This window comes from Dreissena polymorpha, chromosome 2 (genome assembly GCF_020536995.1).
Source record: "Dreissena polymorpha isolate Duluth1 chromosome 2, UMN_Dpol_1.0, whole genome shotgun sequence".
In the NCBI taxonomy this organism is placed as follows: Eukaryota; Metazoa; Mollusca; class Bivalvia; order Myida; family Dreissenidae; genus Dreissena; species Dreissena polymorpha.
Window position 1 is genome coordinate 69,004,777 of NC_068356.1, and position 11,120 is coordinate 69,015,896.

Here is an 11,120-nt window from a genome sequence, read left to right on the forward strand (position 1 = left end):
ATTTCGCGCATTAATTAAGTCTCAAATAATCGTGCGATAATCCGTCGATAAAAATTTCTACCAACTGTTTTTCTTTATAGTCTAAATTTCCTTCAATATTTCGTATGCGTCAGTCGCAAGAGATAAAAGTCGCTCAGCGTATATTTGAACATTTTCGTCGGTCTTTTGTTTAGTCGTCTTTAATAATGAGAAAGCGTATTGTGGGTCTTGAATTTCTGCAAATCTTAATTTAAGCTGTTCCTTTAAATCTGTCCACGTCCCTGTCGGATCATCAGTCAAAAAACGATGTATGTAATCACTAACAAGCCCTTTACTAGATTGGTAAGCAACAAATTTTAATTTATTCTCATCTAAATTGGTAAGTGTTCCATATTTTTCTACATTTTTAATCCAATGTTTAAATTCTTTGAATTTCCATCAAATGATTGTACCACCTGTGAAATAGTCTGAGTGCTTATGGCGGTTTTAAACATCTTTAATTTGTTCATTTAAATTTTGAAATAATTCAGGGATTATTTGATTTGCCATTTTGATACAAGCGTTAGGAAATAAACAGTCACTCACCGGAAGTTGCAGAATGTGTGCGGTCTGATGTCGTTGTTCCCGGCTCACGGTTGTTTTTACTGGTTACAGAAGTTGCCGAAACGGAGTTTCTTCGCGTTGTTTTTCATGGCTTCGTAATCGAAAGTGGTAGTATTTCTTTGTTCGAATCCTGGTCACGGCACCATTTAACGTCCTGTGTCACGTAATCGTTCATAGTTCATAGACGACACATAGTTACTAACAATGTTCATTACTCTTAAATTACCGGTATGTAGCCTATCATTCGATATCTCGTCATGCGCGAATTGCCAAGATGACGAGTTTTGCATTAACTCCCATTTTCTCGTGCTGCGCGTGGGACAAGTCTATTCTATCTATTTATGTTAATTTCTCTGCATAATACATAATAAAATATTCAACAACACCATGTATCAGTTTCTAGTCCAATTTAATGTCTAACATACTTAATATTTTCGGTTATACAAATACAGTCTGATAGCTACATGATCGTATCTTTCTCGATCCGTACACCTCCAAGTCTAAACGCTAACTGTCTTGTTTCCCTCTAACATCTGGCCCGTGAAACTCAGTTATGAATCCCATTGGTCAGTGTTCTATGTGTCTTTATTTCTAATTGGCTGAATTACAATCTGGAGAAGTCACTATTCAAGTATGCACACGTTAATGAGTGTTGTGGTACAAATAATAAATAATGCAAATACAGCCTAAGGCTTGTGTCAACAGCATTGTAACCCCTTTGTTGTTAATGCATACTCGCTACTGATATACTTGTCAATATTTCGTACATAAAGAAAACCCAAATATTTCACCCAATTTCTCATCATTATTTGACAATATATTGCACAATGAATATGTGATGATGTTCTTGTGATAATATTGAGGCTATAATTAGTTTTTGAATTAAGCTAGCTAATTTCAAATAAGATACAAACACATCCCAATCCTAAAATTATCAGTAAGTTATAGTATTGTTTGCCTCTAGGCGCATAATTAATTGAAGGCCTAGTTTATCTGTTAATCCTCGCCCCATGTGGTGTCCCAGTGGGTACACTGATATTAATACACGATGTATTGGTCCACAATTAAATCTCTTATAAAAACATGTCTCTCAGGTGACTGAAAAATGGCTGTGTAGATACAACAAATACTACTACAACGGAGACTAAGATAACACATGTTACAATTAATTTGTCATCCTTGCGTTCTTCTTATACGACAAACACTTCTAAAACAAAAAAGCAAAAAGCCGCTACTGCTACTGCTTCGGCTACTCTTACTGCTACTGCTGCCGCTGCCGCTGCCACTGCCACTGCCGCTGCCACTGCCACTGCCGCGGCCACTGCCACTGCCGCTGCCACTGCCGCTGCCAGTGCTGCTGCTGCTGCTACTGATAGTGCTACTGCTACTGCCACTGCTACTGCCACTGCTACTGCCACTGCTACTGCCACTGCCACTGCCGCTGCCACTGCCGCTGCTGCTGTTGCTTCTGATAGTGCTACTGCTACTGCTGCTGCTGCTGCTTCTGCTGCTGTTGCTGCTGCTACTGATACGGCTACTGATACTGCTACTTCTACTGCTAGTGCTACTGCTACTGCTACTGCTACAGCTACTGCTACTGCTACTGCTACTGCTACTGATTCTGCTACTGCTACTGCTGCTGCTGCTACTGCTGCTGCTGCTGCTACTGCTACTGCCAGTGCTGCTGCTGCTGCTGCTACTGATAGTGCTACTGCTACTGCCACTGCTACTGCCACTGCTACTGCCACTGCTACTGCCACTGCCACTGCCGCTGCCACTGCTGCTGTTGCTTCTGATAGTGCTACTGCTACTGCTGCTGCTGCTGCTTCTGCTGCTGTTGCTGCTGCTACTGTTACTGCTACTGATACGGCTACTGATACTGCTACTTCTACTGCTAGTGCTACTGCTACTGCTACTGCTACTGCTACTGCTACTGCTACTGCTACTGCTACTGCTACTGCTACTGATTCTGCTACTGCTACTGCTGCTGCTGCTACTGCTGCTGCTGCTGCTACTGCTACTATTGATAATAATACTCCTTCTACTTCTCTTTCTAATATTGCTAGCGATGCTTCATAATTTATTTTTAAATGTATCATTTTGTTAAAACAGGAAAGAACTGTTATATATATTTTCTTAAAGGGATCTTTTCACGCTTTGGTAAATTGACAAAATTGAAAAAAGTTGTTTCAGATTCGTAAGTTTTCGTTTTAGTTATGATATTTGTGAGGAAACAGTAATACTGAACATTAACCATGCTCTAATATAGCCATTATATGCATCTTTTGACGATTTTAAAACCTAAAAATTATAAAGCGTTGCAACGCAAAACGATTGAATAATTTGGAGAGTTCTGTTTTTGTCGTTAAATTTTGTGAAACTACGAAGATTGCTTATATAAGGTATAAAATACGTCGAGAACGTGTACTCGGCGGAATAGCTCAGTAGGCATAAGCGTTTATACTACAGGACTCTGCCAGGACTCCAGGGGTCACTGGTTCGAACCCTGCTCCGGGCAATGTACATTTCCTTTTTTTTTTTTCTTGATTTTTTACTGGAGCTTTTATGATCCAATGTTTACATGTATCAATATAAAGCATTTAATGAATAAGTTAAAAAAAATGCCAAAATCTGTGAAAAGGCCCCTTTAAAGGTGTAAAGAATCTAAACTTTTCTGCGATTAAAGTTTTATTTAACTGGATAAGTATAGGCCACATAACAGACGCTATTGTACTGATTTGTACTAAACAACATTTTGTCATAATCAACAGTTTTAACATGCCGCAGTTTCCTTGGAAGTTGACCTTTGATTGGAGTTATGTATAAAACATTAACAAGGTATTTGTTGACAGTTTGTCCTGTCACAATTATATATTAGTTGAGCCAAACGTGTGATAAAGATCCCTTTTGGGGGTGGCGATAAATACTATTTATATTGTTCAACAGTGGGAGACTGAGAAAACATATATTACAATTAATTTGTCTACTTTGCCTGCTTCTTCTTTATATATTTTTCTTGCTAATCGTTTAAGTTTAGTTTTAGTTAAGTAGGTATATCAATTTACATTTTTTGATAGATATTTATTTGGATAGTAATAGTATGTTTTATTTGACTTGACATCATTGAACCGGTTTATTCATTGATAAGATCGGGATCTCCACAGGTGTTTAATCTCGATTGTTAGGTGGGGAGAAGGGTCCGAATGATAATGTTGTCGTCGGCTTACGAATCACATTTCACAAGTTTTAGACAAATATGCATACGTTATAAACCTAATTTAAGTATTACATAGATAATAACTTATCTTTATTTTGATGAACTACGTTTAAGGTATAAAACTATAATTATCTATGTGTTGTGTGCCGCATACATACCATCTTGCTTTTTTAAATTTGATCACAACGGTCCGAAGTCATAAACATTCATTATGCATGGTTGCTAAAGCACAGTGTATACTAAATAACCTATGTTTATTGTTGTTTGCTAGGGTTATTATTATTATGTTTTATTTTTTTTTATTTTGGGGGGGTGGGAGGGCTTTTATAGAAGATTTCAACTAGTCCTTCAATTAACGAAAAAAAAATATTGGTATAGGAAATATAAAAGAGTAATAGACAGCTTCATTCATGCTGTTCTATTATGGTGTTTTAACGCATATAATTATGTAAAGTTGATGAAGCACATTGTATGCTACCGATGTTTATTGTTGTTTGATGATGATGTTAAGTTGGTGTTGCTGTTGTTGTTAATGATGATGAGGAGGAGGAGGAGGAAGAAGAAGAGAAGAAGAAGATGATGATGATGATGATGGTGGTGGTGGTAGTAGTGACGACGACGACGATGATGATGATTTTGATTATGATAATGAGATTTGAATTAAATTAATGCGCAAAGATTTATCTTTTTAGCGGCCAAATGCAGATATCTGCGCTCGGCCGCTGTAAGGGTTATGTAATATTTGCAATCTACATAGGAGTCAATAGCAGATACCAAGCACCATATGCTTATGAGAAACAAAAGCAAAATATTGGCAATCGCTGAAATCTCGAATATGACTTAATCATTTTATTAAATGAAAACCGGTAACTATTTTAAACGGTTATTATATTGCATCAACTTAGCGGTGTTTATCCAAAAGACCATTGTTATAATTACAGGGACGTCAATAGGCCAAACTATTCAGGAAATATGATTTGAGTCGTCAAGGATAGATTTTGAGATCAATGTACGTCCGATGAGATTTAAAGGGAGTTGGAGGCGTAGGGACAGATTCGTTCGAGTACGCGATCATTTGAGAACAAATTATGTTGAAGCTTTATCGGAATTCCGGAAATTTGCGATCGGTACCGATTTTTCCTGGTTCTTTTTTCTTGATTCTGATAAGTTAGCGGCCGACACGGACATGAATATTAACTGACGAAAACCTCTTCGCTACTTTCCGAAAATCTTCGACATGTTGCAAATATCCGTAATATTCCGCATTGTACTCACCAGAAATTGCAACTAGAAAGACTACAATAAATCAGTTAGCTACGGCTCGGGTGGGGATTTACCTTTTATCCCTGTAAGGGACCTAATGCCCCAGACTACCGGCTATTTTTTCCGGAATTCGAACTTGATATCCCTGAATTAAATATTTATATCCGCAATTTTGATCTCTAGAGTGCTGACTGTTAGTATTGTATTTGACTGGAATGACTGTCGATTATGTGTTTTTAAGATTAAAACAAGCTTACGAAGAACTTTGTGTTTGCTTTTTTGTACGCTTTCTTTTTAAAAATGTATTGTCCGCCACGGACGCAACAATTGACCAAATGTACCAGATTGTGGTCTCTTTAAAGTGCTATGTTTTTACTGCCGTGATATCTTTAACAAACTACACAGTATTGATCGTGGACGTTTTATACTCTTATTGAATTTGTTTCCCCAAAATATGCTCTTCTATTAGTAGATGTTTAGGTGACGATGTTCTAATTATAGATCTTACACGGCCAAGAAACACTAGATAGGTCTTTGCAAAGAGAGCTGTTGGATATCGTGAATGCGTTCAATGTGGCCTGTTTATTTCAGAAAGCTATGTGCAATGTTTTATGGGGATTTCTATCAAATTGCCAATTGCAAAATTTGATTTAATTCATTCGGACCTACAAGCGGGAAACTTCTTCATTAAAATTCAATGGGCTTTTAAGAAGTTCGTTGAAAGGCCAAATTTGACGTTAAACAGCAACGCCGAAAAAATTGCTACTCAGTCTTATTTATCACTTTTTTTGTAAGATTTACCAGTAGACGTTCTTCAGTGAAATTAAGCAAACACACAGTGCCGACAAATATGGAAGGGTATTTAGGTAAAAATTACATCCTTCTTTGTGACTGTGTCATGATTCTTGATGGTACTTTCAATTAGTATGTAGACACCTTTTCATGCTTGATGACACTTACATCTTGCCTGATGTCCAATGTCTATTTACATTCTGCTTAATGGTATCATGCATGTGTACAGATGCAACATTCTTGTTCGTTAATTGCATGCTGCATATGTGTATGTTGGTTTGTGCAGAGAGACTTGTGCAATAGGCGCAGTGCATAATGAAATCAAATATTAATGCGTTTAATAAATTAACGCGATGGTAAGATGTGAGTTTCACCCAAGCACAAAGCAACATACTATCATGCATGATACAATGATGTCAATTGACAGTCATTCCGAAATGCTACGGAGGACTACGGAAATTTACGGCGTATAACGGAAATTTTATGTTATAGGAGAAGTTGCGCACCTTTGTAAGATATTTGCTACTGAACCGAAATTAACCGCGTGTTTGAAGACTTAACTTTTTTTTGGTTAATGACTAACCATAATTTTTGTACAGTAATTTACCTTCAATAACCAAAGAAAGTCGATGGATATATTTCAATATATGCTACTAATGCATGTATGCAGAGCTCCAGATGAGACGCTTAAAGTCGTAAAAAATTGAATTAAATTTAGTAAAAAAGTAGACTTAAATTCTGTGCGTACGGTTACACATTGGAAAAATAAAATAAGAATTCAAAATGTGTGATCATGCGTAAAACTCAATATCAATGCATATAATGTAAACATTTTATCAATGAGTTCCCACTCGTCTAGGCCCTCATTACAATTATGAAATCAACAGCACTTTAACGTTATTATGAATAACAGACCATCTTTACAACAGTCGAAAAGCCGAACGTTTTCCATTATCTGGTCCTTTTATCGCAAAAAGTCTGCTGTAACCCGGCAATTGTCATTAGCTCTTCTTAGACTATAAACCTAAATGCGGATGTGCCAAAAATTATATTTACCTGAAAAAAAAAGAATTAATAATAGACTTTAAGGCTGGATTATTATAGAGTGTAAACCAAGATTTTGCTGAAAAAGTTATCTGGAACTTTGCATGTATGTTGAGAGGAAATCGATTACATAATTTCAAATTTACTAGAGTACTTTTATATTGCACCACATAAAATGCTTTAAAACTATAATATTGAAGTGCACATATAAACTTTATTATAGATGGGTAGGTATTTCGTGTCAATCTCTTTCACATATGAAAGAGCTGTTGGTCATGCTGCTTTAAGTACATATAGATGCATGACACAATTTAGATTAAGCAAAATAAAACACTAGGTATTTGCCAAGAGTCAAATATATACGAGCAGTAAGAGCGTAATCGTGCACAGCGAGACTTACTCATGTAGAATTGAAACTCTATTGCTTTCTTTCGAAATAATTTCATGTGTCCGATATAATATGCAATATGCCCGGTGTTTTTTTTGCGGATTAATGTTCCGTTTTAGATCCATAATTAACGAATGCCTCAATATTTTCAAAAATTAACACCGGAATAATGTTCACCGACATTTTTTCATACAGATTGGATATAAATATTATAGAGCTTAACAAAAAATACATTAAGCCCTGTTCTCCCGGCACACGTGCTGGACACACAGGTGGTTAGCGTGTGGCTATGATAATAATTAGTGAAAACATCTTTTTGAATGATAAATAATCATATTAAAACGAAAAATCAAATTTTCTATAAAAAAAATCACTATCGTTTTATATATAACAAGGTATCCAACTCGAAATCATCCGAAAACTGGGTGCATCGTTTTGAGCAGCCATTACTAAATTAATTTTGCAGCGATTTTCATGACCCGGTCTTATTCAACGCAGAAATGAATTTCCTTTTAGGAAATGTATATATATTGTTATATTTCTACACATGCTGGGTCAAATTTTAAGAAATAAAGCTATACATAATTCGCTTGACCCAGTTGTGATCGATCAGACCGTATTTATGAATGAAATCTCCAGTTGTAAAGACACAACTCCGCATTGGAGCAATGAAATCACTCTTGTGTTTAAAATGTCAGTTGGTTGAAATGTATGTAAACAAAGGTTTGAAAATGCGCTGGACAGTTAGTTTTGATGCATAATTCTACGGCAAGCACGGTAAGAATGTTTTTTTCATACGTTTTATTGAATTAATGGTATCGAGGTTCGTGAACTTTGCAGGGAAAATGCCCATTTCCCCGTGAAGATTTCAGTCATGAATACTGTCTGATCGATCACAGCTGGGTCACGCGAGTTGTGTATCGTGTTATTTTTAAAAGTTGACCTCAGTATTTGTAAAAATATTGCAAGACATATACATTTCCAGAAAGGAAATTTATTTCTGCGTTGAATAAGACCAAGATCGTGAAAATCGCTGCAAAATTGATGAAGTAATGGCTGTTTAAAACGATGCATCCCGTTTTCGGATGATTTCGAGTTGGATACCTTGTTGAATATATATTTAACTTATTTTTTTTAAGAAAAGTTGATTTTTCGTTATAATATGATTACTTATCATTCCAAAATATGTTTTCACTAACTAGTATTATAGCCACACGCTAACCACCTGTAGCTGGACACTTTTAAAAAACACTATACAAATTCAAGTACTTATGCACTTAATTGATTGTAAACAATGACGGTTGAAATCCGTGCGTGGGAATTTTTCTGGTAACCAAGAGCGACGTCAACGTTCATGACAAACCTGTTTATATGACATTTATTTATTGATTTTTTCCAACTTGATTGAAAATTATGTTTTATGATATTTTAATACATGTAGATGAAGTAGTTGTTTTCTCAACGAGGAGTACAATAGTTGTACAGTACTAGACACGAGTACTTGTAACTTTCAGGTTTCTCTGTATACCACAGACATTATATAGTCATAAAATGATAAATATGTGTTTATAGAAATTGTAATTATAGCATGGTAAACAGACTAGAGAAATCTGAAAGTTTCACGCACAGGTCTGTGGCAATGGGGGTTTGGGCTACTTTATAAATATGAGGTCGATATGCAATGCACATCGGTAGATTACGTCTACTGTAATTATTTGGACTAGGGAAGGGCCACAATTCCAACACATCAGCCCCGTTATGTTCTGAATAAAATACATGTATAATTTCTTGAGTGCCAATTGCATCTTACAAATATCAAAAACATTCACGGCAGTCAATTCATTGTGTAAACTTACTGGTCTTCATGGCAATAATGAACGTATTTAGTTTAATGGAGATTATATAACGAAGGGAACTAATTCAGCTTATTCAGTTTACTAGTCAAAATGATTCGGATGTTTTCGCTTTTTTTTCCGAAAAGTAATTTATTCAACATACGGAAAATAAACGCGCGCCACCTGATGTCATAATTTAGTAACTTGCATTCTGCTTACTGCCTGTTGCTAACTGCCGTTGTTAATGACGCTTAGTGGCAAAACCGATTATGACTGGTTTCAGGAATAATGAACACACAAACATTGGATAGTCACCAAGCATGTTGAAACAATCATCAAGTATAACCGATAGAGAACAAGCATGTTGGAACTGTCATGAAGCATGTTAGAATAAACATCACGCATAATGTAAATATTATTCATGAATGATGTAATGTTGCAGCAATCATCAAGTATAAACGAATAGACAACAAGCATGTTGGAATTGTCATAAAGCAAATTAGAATAAGCATCAGTCATAATGTAAATATTCACCACGAATGATGTAACTTTTACCTAAATATCCTTCCATAGACATGTGTTGTTACTAAAATAGACATAGAGATTTGAGCATTGGGAGTGACCTAATCATACTGTGCTTTAGCAGTATTACGGAATACCGTTAGTGCCATCGTGGTTACACATTAAAATCCAGAGGGCGAGAACGCGAGAACGCGATAGTACGATGGCGACAATGTGACAATACGATGATGACAGGGTGACAATACGATGGCGACAATGCGATAGTACGATGGCGACAATGCGAGAACGCGATAATACGATGACGGACAATCAGACAGTGCGATGACGACAGTGCGACAATACGATGGCGACAGTGAGATAGTACGATGGCGACAATACTACAGTTCGATAGTGCGATAATACGATGACGACAGTGCGAAAATACGATGACGACAGTGCGACAATACGATGGCGATAGCCGACAGTGCGATAGTACGATGGTGCCAATGCGATAACGCGATAGTATGATGGCGGCAATTCGAAAATGCGATGGCGACAGTGCGACAATACGATGGCGACAATGCGATAGAACGATGGCGACATTGCGATGATACCACGGCGACAGTACGATATGACTATCGCATTGTCGCCCCCGTACTATCGCACTGCCGCCATTGTATTGTCGCACTGTCGCATTGTCGTCATCGTACTAGCGCGTTTTCGCAATCGTACGAACGCATTGTCGCCATCGTATTGTCGCACTGTCGTCATCGTACTTTCGCGTTCTCGCATTCTCGCCCTCTGGATTTTAATGAGTAACCACGGTGGCCCTAACGGTATTTTGTACAGTAAAGTGCGTAAAATCTGGTTTGGAATAACAATTTATATGCCGAAAACAGATGTTGAAAACCCGACTTTGTTTTATAAGTAGTAGTCTAAATATACAATGAGTTTTCCGAGCATTAAATAAACATATTAAAATAAAATTCATGTTCGTATCAGGTTGAAGTTCTTGTTAATAGTAGAAGCAAAGAACACAATAAAACGCTGATTGGGCTTACTAATTTGAGGCAAGAAAAAACACATCGCGCTATTATATATAACATATAACGCGCATCCGCAAAGTTCGAGCGCCCGTCTCGGTGCCGTCGTTTCCGGTGAAAGTTTCGCACAGGAGCTACCGAGTTTGGATATGAGACCACGAATCATGGCTTGACTTTATATATCAGTCAGCGTAGTACCTGACCAGACTGCGCGGTTGGACAAGCTAGGATGGACCAACTTCGGCCGCATATGACATAAGACCCATTTTCGCATGACGCGGGTCATCTGACCTTTATAATGTGTATATAGCTTTGAATGGAATTTGCACATAGTTTTTGGCATGGACTTATTGTTATGTTAATGTGTTGCACGCTTTCAAAAGCAGAGGGCATATATAAGATCAATTATACTACGGAGTTCATTTTCTGTTGCAAAATGAAATGTAATAAAGATT